The sequence below is a fragment of the Lepisma saccharinum genome, chromosome 12, assembly GCF_977018435.1.
Source record: "Lepisma saccharinum chromosome 12, izLepSacc3.1, whole genome shotgun sequence".
NCBI lineage: Eukaryota > Metazoa > Arthropoda > Insecta > Zygentoma > Lepismatidae > Lepisma > Lepisma saccharinum.
Window position 1 is genome coordinate 32,137,645 of NC_139240.1, and position 15,530 is coordinate 32,153,174.

The following is a 15,530-nucleotide window of genomic DNA, read 5'->3' on the forward strand; positions in this document are numbered from 1 at the left end:
GTAGCTTTTCTCCCACGTTTCGTTAATCGCGATGACGAGGGTGAGTTATATGATGAAACTGATGAAATGGCACTCACAAAGAACACCCACGCCTAGGCCAGATTAGAATCCGGAACCCATGCCGGCCAGTGTCGTCGTCTCGGACATGCCTAGCACCATAAACAGTTTTATGTTATATTCTAAATAAAATACAGTGGTGTTCGGAACACAGTGCTTAAAGCGGGACACCAACACAAACGAGTTTTTTAAAGTCCACTTTATGCACATTAAGGTTAATCGGGACTGGACATGCAGTTTAAAGTGGGATCACTTAAATAACGTTACGTTAGTATCAGGTACTTGATTATCACCACCAGGTTTTATGTTTCCATATTTAATGATTTCTGACAATGATAGCGATTAGGGGGGGGGGGCGAGGAAGGGCAGTTCCCTTCGTTTTGTCACTTTGCCCTTCCAGTTTTGAGACTCAATCGCAGCCACCGGTTTCTGATTTAACAATATGTATAAATTATTTTCAGCTTTTCCTGATAAATGCCCTGAAAGAATATCATCGTGGCCACATTTTCGTCACTAGATGTGAGAAACATGCTTAAGGTTAGAACTTGTTTATATCCAGATCAAGGCCGTCCACAAATTTTCATATCTTGCTGAAAACGTTCTCGCATTATTTTGTTGGACATGGCAGTTTATTGCCTCTAGTTATAGCCTGTAAATCACAGAAAACAATATTATTTGTAATAAAATATCGCTATAAATTCACCATTCGAATTGCATCAACTTTTTTCAGATATCTCATAAAGGTAAGCGCCCCCCCACACACACACTCTCTGCGGACGCCACAAAGATAGATTCCATAGATGTGCGTCTGGTAGACACATTTCATAGGTGGATTTTCTCATGACGTAAATTGAAAAGCATCACATTTTGAACAAAACGACAGCTTCGACTGTCCATTTTTTATAATTATGGCCTTGCAAGAATAATACAGAGTAAGTTAACCTAGGACACAGTGTATTGAACTATTAAATAAAACTATAAAATTACTATTCTACAGAAAGAAAGGGGCCTCTACGTCGTAACGTTAGCTAAACGTGCAGTTAAATATCGCAACTTCTCCTGATGTTCGTTGCTTGCTGTACAAGTAACGACACCTGTGCCCAGTTTCCGAAAGCTTGTCGTTCCCTTCACGGTGCTTGCTTGAATGTTCTGTGTTTGATATTTTTCGTGCAGTACTTTTGCATTTAACGTTGTGAGTGGTTTAAGGCCACGCAAGCAAGTATTTCTATAGTGTGTGAGTATTTTCGCGCGCTTAATGCGTGGTGTCATGAAGTGTATTGTACAATCCTCGATAACAGTAAATTAGGGTACGTTGGTTGGTGTTCTAAGTCCACCTTATGCTGTACGTTGGTATTACCGCCATTGTGTATTCGTGTGAAGTCGTAACGTCCCAGTTTCATTGAAAATTTTTAAACGTATGTGTTTATCGGTATATAATGAACGTGTGCGAAGTGTACACATACGTAACGTAAGTATAATATATATGAAGTGGGTGATTTTAGCCATGAACTGGTTGGGTGACATCATTTGCCTAGTACATAGGCGTAGCTACGGGATGTGCCGGGTGTGCCTAGGCACACCCTAATGGGCTGCTTTATCAAAGAGAATTAAATACAGATATTTCAATAAGAGAGAAAATAAGCGACAGTTTGTAAGAAGTTGAAAATGTCATTACTTGGTACAAACGTGTGCATTATCGCTGATGAAACGAGTGTCTGTAATTTTTCGATTTTTTGATGTCATTGGAGAAGGAAGATATTTACTGCGTTCTACTCTTTTCTTCTATACATGTCACAAGCTGCACGTGTGAGAGACAGCTTTCTTCCAAGCTTTCCCAAGTTAAAACTAAATTAAGAGCAACTCAGAAGCAGGATAGATTGGAAGCCCTGCTCTTGCTATTTGTGGAACAGGAAAAAGCTTCGTCTATTGATGTAAATTAAGTTATTGATGAGTTTAAGAACATTGTACCTTTTGACAGACGTCTCTGTGTGTATTTTGATGTATTTGTTTGTAACATTTATGAACATTTTGTGTGTGTGTAATTTCTATGCAATTTGATTTTTTCTACTACATATATTCAGAAATTTTCAACACTGTCATTTAGTGAATTTATATTCCTTTACAAACATCAGTGCAGTTAAAGAGCCAAGTGATTGTGTTGCAAAATATGATATTCTATTAAAAAGGTACAAGACCTCATTTTCTTTTTTGTGCACACCCAAATATAAAGTTCTAGCTACGCCTATGGCCTAGTATGGCAAAGCAGAAGAGAAGCAGAAAATGTGCAAGTGCAAGAAATGACTTTGATGAAGGTAAGTTACCGATTTCAAAATTTAACAAATCGACACCAGATCGAGATTTCAGCGGGGTAGAATGTACATAAAATGTTCTCTGATTTAAAACTGCTTACTATGCGACTTACGTTGATGCATAGAGCAGTTGGGTGAATGTATATTTCATGTATCACGTCAATCACAGGCTCGTGAAGAGTTGGCTACACGCTGCACACGCTGGAAATGACCTTCAGGGGAAGCTTTTGCAGCGTTTAGCCCAGTCAATAAAGGTTTCATGTCGGGAATAATTCCATAAAAGCTGAATTTTGGTCAGTTGTTAGAATACTACTAGAAGTGCAAAATCCTAGAAGTGCCCGCCCCTCCTCGCGGCGCTTCCTCCCAGCGCCCCCCCAAACATCAATTTCGCAAACTCTCAGTTATTGACCTATATATCCGTAACCAATGGTCGTACGCAGGTAATGTTTTTGGAGCGAATTTACAATACCGGAAGTTTCTCCAACTTGTTTGAAATTCGGCATAGTGACATGGGTACCTGGCGGAAACCCTGGGGGGTAAAGGCGGTCAGGGGCGTGATGCTGATCACATCGCCCCCTCTGGCGACCGGATCAAGAAAGTGTGGGGCGTTACCCCCACACCTCCTATACGCCTTCATGGCGGGGTGCTAAGCACAGGGGAGCACTTTACCTTTTTTCTTACTAATTTTGGCCTCCTAATCACGAATCTGCAGTTAAAATTTGGCGCTCACGTGTATAAATTGCAAAATAAGCGAAATTGAGTGGTCCGCGATAGGCACAATTGCTCATTATTTACTGGAAAATTTTCTGTTTCAAATACTTAAAAAACGATATATACACCCCTGATATTGGTACGACCCCAAATTTTAACTATGCTTGCCTAACCTAACCTAACCTAATCTTACCGGAATGGTCAGTGGGACTATCCTTGAATGGTTTTCCGGTAATTGCGACAAGGAACCGATAAGAAATCTTATTTTCGTAGCACTTTCATGGCCAACGTTGCTCATCGAAGACGCCATTTTTGTATCCTGCAATTTTATGATCCATGCACTGTTACTAAACTTACCTCTAATGAAATCAGTTCGCATTCCACATCCTCTTCTACATCGTGATTGTCACTTTCACGTCCGTCGTTTTCGTCCTCGACGCATTTCTCTGTGGGATCGTTTTGGGCAAAACACCGAAATCCATGAGTTTCTTATTTAGTCCACGGCCATCCTCCTCCACACTGCACCTAACGATCTGTCCAACATCCACAACTTTTTTACTGCTCCCTTCCGTCATTCTAACACGGTAACTGATTGCGAACGTCAATTGTCCATATCAACAAATATGGTTCCCATACTTCTATACGGAGAATGATTGCGAGAATTGAAGCTGTTTTCTTGCAATTTCTACACGTGAGCGCCAAATTTTAACTGCACATTCATGAATAGGAGGCCAAAATTGGTAAGTGTACAGAATTTGAAACAAATCGGAGATACTTCCGATATTGTAAATATATACCATTTTTTTAGTCTTAATCCTCATTAGATGGGCTAAAAAATGGTAAAAATATGTTGGTGGTTTTGCCGTAATTTAAAAAATAATCTTCATAAAGTGAATTTTTTCTAGTACTTTCTGAAGTTTCTGGCTTGTAACTTTTGAACAAATTAAATTACAAAAATTGTTTCGAATAAAAGTTGTAGCCTAATTTATAAGCTTTAGAGCTATGAAACGATATCAGTTTTAATAGATTTTAATGAAAGTTGCTCCATAAAATGTGTCTCCAAATGGAGGACAGCACCAAGAAAGTGTGTCTTTATCACAGTCCGGCGGTTAAGTTCGGAATCATTGACTTTTCGATAAAAGCATGAGACTTGGTGGAATCCATTGTTATATCACTTAAGGCATGTTCAGTCGAGTAGCCAATCGCCATATGCGTGCTGATGGCCGCCATCTTGAAAAGAGTCCGCCATATTGGATATTTTTGATTTTATATATCTCGGGAACGGTGTCGTCACCTGTCAACTTGAGGATTTTTCAGAAATGCTTCAACTAATGTAAACTTTCATAATATATCAATAAATCTATTTTTGAAAAATAAAAATAATGGTCTTGTAGAAAAACTCACTATAATACTTTATGTGAATAACGGAAAAGAAGGGGAGAAAGTGAAAAAACAGCTGGTAACTGCAGTCCCTTTTGCCCGTCCACGCAATCCCGTTTCCTCGCAAAATTTCATTGTTCGGGCCCCTCTTGGGCAGAGACTTACTTTCATTTGCTGGCTCCATAGGTTCCCGGGACAGAGTATAGTACTCTGTGCTTGGTTGTAATGGTCTTGAGCGGAAAAACCCACTGCAGATTGCACAAAGTTTTGATGTATAAAAATAAGTTTATTTCATGAAGGCTCATTCCCAGGTGAACAATGTGAAATTCTCTCTCAATTTAAGTTGTTACACTGAGAGTTTTGGGCTTTTTTAGTTCCTTGTGCACTGTTTCCAAATTGAGATATCTTGAGTCAGGTTCTGTGTTACAATTGACAAGGTATACATCCTTGTGAGGTTTGTAGAGTACATACGTTGTAGTCTGTTGGGCATGTGCTGTTTTCCTCACATGTCAAGCTCTACTAAATGAATCCCTTGTACCAAAGTAGAAGGAATTATGGTTTGCTCCAGAGTTTATATCTAGGCTTCTCCAGTAAGAACACCGCCACTCATTTTAAGGCAGTCATTTCAAGGTGGAGCCTCCCAACATGATAACTCTCTTATCGTCTTCATATAGTCGTGTCTAGCCGGAAACCACTGAACCCAGTTCGATATATTGAATACATGTATATTCAATATCAATATGCAAAAGTTGGAACTGTAGTGTTTTCAGAAGATTTACGGTTTTTTGAGTGACGTCAAACCCATGTCACATCATTACCACTTATTTAGTCATTAAGAAACAAAAACAGCAGTGCTGTTACTTCACGTGTATGGGTTGAAGTTTGGGTATCCATTCATTGTTATCAACTCATCTATACGGCGTACGCCAATACGCAGGCAGTGCTGTCGCGCTGTTGCCAAACCAACTGCTAGCGGAAGGGAAACACAGAGAATTCGCTGTGTCCAATATTCAGCTTTTTATGGGTATAATGCATGCACGGATATTTGAGTACAATGAAATATATAGTGAGGAATTCTACACAGGATTATATCATATCACTGCAGCATATAAAAGAAACTCGTACCTGAAAGAAGTTCGAAGGTATTTATCATAGAGGAAGTGCAAGACCATCATCATCGCTCTCGTTTCTGTTTTCTGGCATGTTTTCCAGGAGATTTGAATAAGGGTTCGCCAATTTCTGTGGCAGATACTTTACCCTCTTTTATAATATTCAACACAGTATGCACACATGCACCACACGCTTTAGCCGTAAGTTCTCGACTCTGAGAAAACACTGTTTCAGCACGCACGTCTTGCGAACGCCAATTCCTTGAAGTAAGAATAAGCTTTAAAACTAAGATTTCTGTCTTGTGAACGTAATACGAGTATTTACCCTTGGTGCCTGTACTAGCCTACTGGTACGTACGTACTAGGTTTCGAGAGCGACATTATTAAGTTGATTTGATTTGCTTTATTTTACTTTGCTTTTCTGTCACTTTTGGCTAATTGGGAAGATGGGAATGAGTGATGATATAATGAAATTGATGAAGGGACATTCACAAACATCCATGTCCAAGCCAGGATTCGAACCCGGGGCTCCTGGCGTCGTAAAACGATATGCTAACCACTCCACAATGGCGCCAGCGCGACATTATTAAATAATACTCACGCAACACACACACTATTGCACAACTATCGAGCATAAGGGCTGTATTGCACAACGCGCTACAACGCCAGGAGTCTCGGATTCGAATCCAGACCTGGGCATGGATATTTGTGAGTGTCCATTCATCAATTTCATCATATCATCACTCATCCCCATCTTCGTAAATTAGCCAAAAGTGGCAGAAAAAAGCGAAGTAAAATAAATCAATCAATAAGGGCTGTATTGAATCCTCTCACAACTGTTCTTCATGCCGTACGAGTAAAATTATCTTACACCGCCCTTGTTATGAAAACGCTGAACTCAAAACTGACCCAGACTCGCAATGTTTGTGAACACACAAGAAAATGAAGGTCATTGTGCAAATTCAGCCGAATTTGACACCCATAGCTCTACTAAGACACAACAACTTATCGGGGTCAACACGGTGGCAACGAAAAAAACAACAGACTGAACACGGAAGGAAAGCGAAAGAGTCATTGTGTGTGTAGAGACGTGTTGTTTCCCGTGTTTCTTCGAGAAACGATAACACTGGCTGTAGGCGACGGAAATTCATGGGACTTGGACAGTCATAATGAGTGTCCCATGCAATGACGAACCTTAAAGTGGCGAGTTTTATGAAAATTTCTTCCGTGCAAGAAAAATGCAGAACATGGCGTTTAACTCGCGCGCCGTAGTTTCCTAACTGTACAACGTTGCACTCCTGCCATTGGCTGTTCGCCACGCACACCCTCTACGTGGCTCCGCCCGATATCGCTTCTAAAACCGTGCGTGGTATAGTTTATAACATGTCAGTAACAGGTGGTTACTATACTTGCAAGTTCTTAATTCATCAGATTTTGAAGGCTGAAAGGTACTCAGCTTAATAACTCACTCACTTTCGGGGATTTCTAATCCCGAAGGTTTATGGCTGCAACAACACAAGCCTTTCATCTGTTCCTATCCTGGGCAAAATCAATCCAATCTTTTCCTGACTGATTTCCTTTAGGTCCATCTTAACGTTATCCCTCCATCTTCGTCTTGGTCTTGTTTCATAGATATTATGTGAGAGGATAAAAGTTTATGAAGAGAAATGCAATTTGAACTTGAGGCTATCCGGAAATGTGTAGTTATTGGAAAATATCCCAATCGTTTTTACTCGTTTTGACATGGTTAGAATGGGACATTCTGATCCACTTTTGTCAACATTAGGAAGTTAGAATAATAAAATTTCTGTATCATGAAAGAGTTAATAATGAGTGTATTTTTTATAGTGTATTTTGTTTACTGTTCATATGCATAGTAAGTATGTGATATTATTTCTCTCGATAATGGCTTAAAAAAAGAAAACAATACAATGATTGCACTTTATTTGATATTAAATATTCGTGCCTGTGGAACAAAATGCAACATAACATCTCAGTGACTTATCTTTAGATCTGACTGTAAAATTATACCTTTGAAAAGTATTACGTAATTACCTTTTAGCCGATATTAGTTACCCCCCGAGAATTTGATTCCGAAATCCGTAGCCCCCCCAGTTATTTTAGGCTGGCGCCGTCACTGTTAAAGATGCCTTAGTTATACTCGAGAATTTTTTCTTCAAGTTTTCAAGGTCAAGCTAGAAACAGGCTGAAACTTGTTCGGAGCTTCTTCTGTACATCAGTTCTCAGTGAATTTTGAAAATCATTTCATTCTATGCTGCACTTTTTGTATGTTTAGTATAATTACATTGCTTCATTTTCCACGTGTGAGAAAAACTCACCGAAATTTCTAAATTACAAAAGATTGAATTAACCTTAGAGTATAGAAGGTATAGAAAGAGCTGAAGCTAAAATAGCTTGCGGCGGCCGCCATGTTGGGATCTACCACCTGGCTGTTGTGTCTATTTGTCAACATTCAGCGAAAGGGAATTTAGTCGGGAAAATTAAGGCTGCTTTTTATGTTTCTTTATCCATAAATCGTCAGAAACAATAAGACGTAGTTCTTAGTAACTAGTTTTGACGAAAAAACGAAGAGATCTAACATTATACTTCTTATGTACTGGGGCATGATCATTTACCATATGCAATGCTCCATTATATCACGTGTCGCTCGGACTGGGCCGTTCTCTTAATACAGTCTGTCGTGTCGCCTCGGTTTGTTGCTGGCGCATGAACGGTTAATTTTTTTGCTTCAGACTGAAGGGGCTCGTGTCGCTTGTCGCCTCAAATAATGGAGTTTTCAAATCTGATGTACACGCGACTCGTGTCGCGTCGGAAGTTCGGAACGAGCAACCCAAGGCAAAGCTGCATTAGTGAAATCCACAAGCGACACGTCGTGTCGCATGTCGCTTTGGTATGAATTATCTAGACTGAAGGGGCCCTTGTTGCTTGCCACTCCGGTGTGAATTCTCAGATTGTCGCGCGACACATGCCGCTTGGGAACGAGCCAATCAACAGCAACGTTTCACATCATAGAGGCGTGACAGGTCGTACTAGCCTGCCTTCGATTGGTGAAATACTTAAACTACAAATGCCGCGTGTCACATTTCGGAGTAAAATCTCCCTAAAAGCAAGCATTCACCGCGCATGAGCTACAAACGTCCTCCCCGGTGGCGCAGAGGTAGTGTCGTCGCCTTGTAATCAAGGGGCCCGGGGTTCGATACCCGGTGGAGGCACAAGTGGTTCGGATCCCACTTTAAACTATAGGTCCAGTCCGGATTAGCCTTACTGTGCATAAAGTGGACTTAAAACAACAAATCAATCTATGAAAACGACACGATAAACGCTATTGGGAAAACGGACCAGTCTGAGTGACACATGCAGCTTGCCGTGTCGTTTCGGTTCATTGATTCCTTAAGATTCGCTTCCAAGCGGCACGTGTTGCTTGTCGCTTCGGTCTGAATAGAGAGATTTCATACCGAAACAAGAAGCGATACGTGCCGCTTTGAGAATTTCACCAATGTAGGCTTGTGCGGCCTGTCTTGCCGCTAAGGCAGCTGTAAACGTTGGCTTGCTCGTTCCGACGCGACACGAGTCGCGTGTCCATTAGATTTGAAAACTCAATTATTTGAGGAGACAAGAGACACGAGCCCCTTCAGTCTGAAGCAATAAAGAAATAACCATTCATGCGCCACCAACAAACCGAGGCGACTCGATAGACTGTATTAAGAGAACGGTCCAGTCCGAGCGACTCATGCAGCTTGGCGTGTCGCTTCGGTTCGGAAGGTCTCATTTATTTCTGATGGTTGGTTTCCAAGCGACACGTCTATCTTTTTCCATGTTTGAAGTCTCTTTGTTTGTTCAATGAATTTACATTCCTCAAAGTTCTCAACACGTATAACGGTATAAGCATTTGCAATAGTTACCTTTAGGAAACGTGCGAACGATTTTTGCTATTCCGGTATGTCACAATTTTGAATTTGAATTTTTTTACATATCGCTAATAAAATCACAACAGAAATGCGTGTATAATAAACGTGAATATGTTGTAAGAATGTTTATCTAGGGCCCTCTCAATTCCTTCTTTTTTAAAACATTTCTTGCCACTTCTATTGTTGCATCCGAAAGCTGCGCACAGAGGCATAGCTTCTTATTTATTATCTACTCACAGTGCCCCTGAAATGTACAGATCGTATGCACTATAAACGAACATTCCACGCTCAAATCCCTACGTCCACCACTATATCAGCTGTAACTGTGGCACATCCCAAGATGGCGGATTTACCTCACCCCCTTCCCCTCATGGCTTCATTCCTCTCGCCCAGAAAACGCTTGCGCTCTCTCTATTCATTATATACTCTAAGGAATTAACCTATTTACAAAACAAGAAAACCTGAACATCGGTTCCGGTACGAATGTTATAAAATCAATAATTTTGAAGTGGTTGATAAGCAACGAAATGACAGCAACATCACTGTCATTGAAAAGTTGCCCTAAGGTTGGAATGATTGAATACCATTAGGTTTCTCATTGTGAAACGAATATGAGTCTATCAAGGAATCAAATTGCACAAAGAAAGATTTACCATGTTCATAGCCTATGCTATATATTCACACAGGGGTGCCCAGCCCTCCTGTACTTCACCCAAAAGATGACACCCTTTCTCCCTTTTGTGCTGATTGTTCACGCAAATTATTTTGAGGATAACGTTTACTGGAAAATTTCCAAGTCCAGAAATCAGTATACCTCAGATCATGAGCATCAGCAGAGGGTAGCCAACTTTAATATAGGTTCCTTTACTAGCCGAGAAACACAATGGTGAAAGATTTACATTCTTGCTTACGACATAAGAGTATGAAAATGTATTCCTATTAAGGAATTGCTTGAGAAATAATGTTGGAGAATATTTGCGATTCTGCATGTAAAAATGGACAGTGCGGATAATGGTAGAAGACTGTCTGTTTTAAAACTTTAAAAAAAATCTTAGTTGAATATTGTAATTATTACAAGTAATTTTGACATAATACTTTTATTAAGTGTCGAGATGCAGGAAATTTAAATTCTTGTTGCAATTCCGTATTGAAACTGCATGCTTATTCACTGCTCTACAAATAAAGGAACACATATTGTTTTGTACAGCGTCTCTCAAACGTTTTAGGACAACGACATTTTAAACTAGGCAACCCACTTTTTTTCTCTTTTTTACCCCCTTTACCCACTCCAGTTCAATGCAAGGATAGCTCCGCAAATATCGAATGAAAAGTTTTCATCATGTGCAACTCTCCATTAAATGTTTGTGCGGATTCGTTCTACCTTCGTTTTCTTTGTTACAAACAAGTATTCTTTGCACATTACATGTAGGAGGGGAGTTGCATCTACATTTCACACTGGTCAGCTCCTTCTAGCTATTCTCAAGAACGAAAGTTTGTAGTGGTTACCGTTGTGGATTGTCAATCTGATGGTCGTAGGTTCAAACCCCTCCGGTGGCAGAAAACTTTCGTATGTTTTAGACATATACCATTGTGTTCATTGTCCAAGCAGTGTGAAACAGAATGATTCTGTTTGGAATTTACGATGGGGGGAGGAGAAATGTTAAATAACAAAACCTCCATTTCAACGAACTGAGAAGTGGAGAAAAATTGTATAATTCTTATAAATATGAAAATTACATTCATGTTTTTAGTGGTATAATCGCAGATAGAATCAAAGATCTTACGTGGCAGATGTTATCCCGTTCTGAACTCAGCCAAAAGGCATTTCGCACCGATCTAATACATTCTCCAATTCATTTTAAAATATTATTGAATGTTTCATGTCGATATTTTGATCAATGCATCAATTCTTGACGCTGAGACGATATCTTCTGCAAATACCTCTTCTCTCCTCTCGCCTCCTTTCTCTTCTCTCCTTCTCCTTCTTCTCTCCCCTTCTTCTCCTCTGCTTATATGTCATATCGCCTTCCCTCGTGTTCTCGCCTCTTGTCTCTATCCCATTCTTCTCCACTCCTCTTATCTCCTCTTCTGTCTTAGATTTCCGACTCCACTGCATTCTTCTGCTCTTCTATTCGTTCTTCTCGTGTTCTCTCTTTTACTCTACTGTCAACTCCCCTCTTCTCGTCCCCTCCTCTCCTGTCAAACCTCCTCTTCTTCTCTTCTCTCATCTCCTTCCCTCCTCTTCTCCCGTTTGATCCATTTTCCTCATCTCTCCTCGCATCTTTTCCCTTTCTCCTCATTACTTCTCCTATCCTCATCTGTTCTATCTTTTATTCCCTCCTTTACATTTCCTCTTCCCCTTTCGCTCTCTCCTTTCTCCTCTCATTTAATGTCACTTTTCGTTTCCTCCCTCCTCTTTTCCTTTGTGTAGACTCATCAGCGATGAAATACTAGAAAAACGAGTTTCTTTCTTTCAGAAAGGATTTCTTATTTGCGACAAATGTAATACTGATATTTTATTAGAGTTTTATACCATAATACTTGGTTTTATTCCTTTCGCGTATTTCATAAATATCTATTGTGCATATGGCAACCCTGAGTTTGAGCCTAACCTTTCATGCAACCCACCAGCGCTTTACGTAATTTGGGTTGCCTAGTTTAAAATGTCGTTGTCCTAAAACTTTTGAGAGACACTGTACAATGGCATGAAATGTCTCTCAAATTTAGACTTGGTTTTCAAGATATCTCCTAGACTTTTATAAAACGGGACAAATGGTGGCTATTTAATAACATGGACGGTTCGACCGAGACACGCCTCTAGAACGGGACTGTCCCGGTCAAAACGGAACGTATGGTCACCTTAGAATTGATGTATGTTACTTTGCTCTATAAGCTGATATAAAGTCATTGTTCATTGTTTCTATTTGTTGGTCATTTCTCTTAGTTACAGGAATATTTCCGTGACATCATGGCTGGTGACCAACGATATGCTGACAAAACTGGTTAGGTAATGTATACATACTTTTGCACCCCACTGTGTACAGTCGTAGAAAGAAATACTTCCCACATAAGACTATTGGCTGTATAGGGGAAGTCTATTTTTCCATGATTGTACACGTATATTGTGTCTTGTTTGTGTAGCTCTTTCACTTTGCTGTTTATATTCATTTTAGTTCATATTATTTAAGATTTTATAGCTTTTTGTGCGAGACTAAATTTACGTCCCTCCTCACTTGCACATGCACATGTGATTCTTATCTTATATACTTCCCCAGTGTATAAAAGCAGAAAATTATTTTCAAAATTGCTGACAACAACGCAGTAGCTAATATTTCGGAGCCCTAGGCAGGATTGTGACTTGGCGCCTGGCGTTTGGCCCCGCACTACTAAGCACGGACTTTTTATGTGCATCCTTCGATATTTTATTCTAATGCAATTGCTTGCGATATTTACATCCTAGAAATTTTGAAATAAGGAAACAAAGAAAAACACATTAAAATTACCATTGGAAGTTTGCATTTCTGATTTTTTTAAAAAAAGTTTATTATAATTATGAATGTCAACACTGCTTTAGGAAATAGCAAATTCCAGAAGTGTGTTACCAAAATATAAGCCTGCAAGTAAAAGAAGAAAAATGTTAAGAACAATAATTAAAATAAATAATAATGTGCAGTGTATTAATTTTCAATTTAAAATTATTCAACTCTACTTGAAAAAAATAACATCTTTATAAACTATTATACACTGCCTTCCAAAAGTTAAGCACGAAATGCAAATTTTCGAAAGCGTATATGTGAATTTGAGTGGCTGAAAATCTCTTGGGATGTAGATGTCAGTTTTTATGTGTAGCTTCCTTTTTGTAAGTAGAGAGTGAAAATCATCTGTACCTAGGTGCTTAATCTGTGCTCTTGAAATAGCATAAAAGCTAGGATTTCGTGCAAGAATCATCACACTTTTGTTGAAGAAACCAGCATTCTAAAGGGTTTGGGATGCATTTAAAAGCTAATACGAAGTGTTTATAACTTTTGTAGGATTATTTTTGATGATATTCGTGTTTCTATGGCTGAACGAAGACGAATAACAGATAGTGAGCGCTGGCGTGCTGTCGGACACATTGCAGCAGGACAGTCAATCAAAGATGTCGTTATTTTCTTTGGCGTTGATCATTCTGTAATTTCTCGATTATGGAAACAATTCCAAACAAGTCAAACAGTTGTCCGGGGACCTATACCCGGTCGTCCAACGGTTACCGCCCCCTCTGATGATCGATATATTGCTATAGTAGCCAAGCGGAATTGACGAGCGACCTCCACAACTGTTACAACCATGGTTGCAGCGGCACTTGCTAAGACAATATCTGCCAGTACTGTGCGCCGAAGGCTCCACATGAAGGGATTGTACGCCCGAGCACCACGTGTTTGTGTTGCACTAACCGTCAAAGTCAGAGGGGCAAGATTAAAGTGGTGTCGTCAACATGTCAATTGAACTGTCTCAGATTGGTGCAACGTCCTGTTCACGGACGAGTCAAGATTTGCCCTGGAATCAGATGATAAGCGTGTAAGGGTCTGGAGAGAACGAGGCACACGCAATCAGGCCAAGAACATCATCGAACATCACGCATTCAGAGGTGGCAGCGTCATGGTGTGGGCTGGAATTTCAATGAGACATCGCACCGAGCTGCACATTTTTAAAGGCGGTTCTGTGACGGCTGCGCGGTATCGGAATGAAGTCCTAGACCCTATTGTGAGACTCTACGCTGCAGCAGTTCGTCCTGATTTCCTCCTTATGGACGATAATGCCCGTCCCCTTCGAGCCAACATCATTGGCGAGTACCTGGAAAGTGAGGGCATTTCCCGTATGGAGTGGCCGGCATATTCCCCCGACCTTAATCCCATTGAAAACCCTTGGGATGCCCTCAGGCGTGCTGTCTCTGCACGTTTACCTCCTTCAGCCAGTCTCAGAGAGTTGGAAACTGCCCTAATGGAGGAATGGCCATTGCTCGCATCTGCGATGGTTGATCACCTCATTGAAAGCATGGAAAATCGCTGTAAAGTTTGTGTGAAGGTCCGGGGCGGTCACATATCATATTAATGTAAGTCTTGTTTTGGTCACATACCATATTAGTGTAAATTTTGTTTGCTTTGTTTGCCTTTAAACATCATTATGTTAATGACCAAAATATGACTTCATCATATAACTTACGCAAAGTATTTTTTTTTTCATTTTGTACACAATTCTTATTTTCTTTAATGCATAAATATATTTGCTACCTTCATGTGCAATTTTTTGTTAATCAAAGCTTTACTTTTCCATTTCTGTTGATTTTACCATCGCGTGCTTAACTTTTGGAAGCGTGTTTATATAAACACAATATTTTTTAAACCTGGCTGATATCTCAGAAAGGAATTAATTAGAAATTAACTTTTCTTGCTTTGAATTAAGCAAAATTGTCAATTATCCTACCATTTTCGGAATTTATATTTAAATTAACAATATTGTAGGATTATTTAACCTCTCCTGGTCCATTGACGTTCTCAGGTAGTTTTATTATTATTATATTTAGCTTGCTGAAAAAACTTTCACAAGAGGCACTTGTAACAGGCAATGTCAAGAATAGTCTCAAAGCTATGTCTAGGATGGGATAAGAAATGCCGAGTGACATTTTGTGAATCACATTTATTAATAGATCAACAGAGGTTGCTGTGGACAGACCTTTCTCTTTTAATAAAGACGCTTCTTCAGACTTGAAATTACTATTTCGGCCTCATGTACCGAGTTGAACATCTATTTTCACTTCTCAAAGGAAGTATCTAGGTGACAGATCGTCACTTGAGAATCTTCAATGGGAGCAAGCAAAGAGAAACGCTTGTATATTTTCCTTCTCCCCTTATCTCTGCCAAGTGCCAAAGCTGCAGAAACGTTGTTTGCCTTAATGACCCGTAAACGCTGTAAAGATTTGTGCCGTGACACTTGTTGTTTATTCTCTAGTATACTTTGAGACCCCGATACGAAACCATTATGAGAACAAGAAGAAT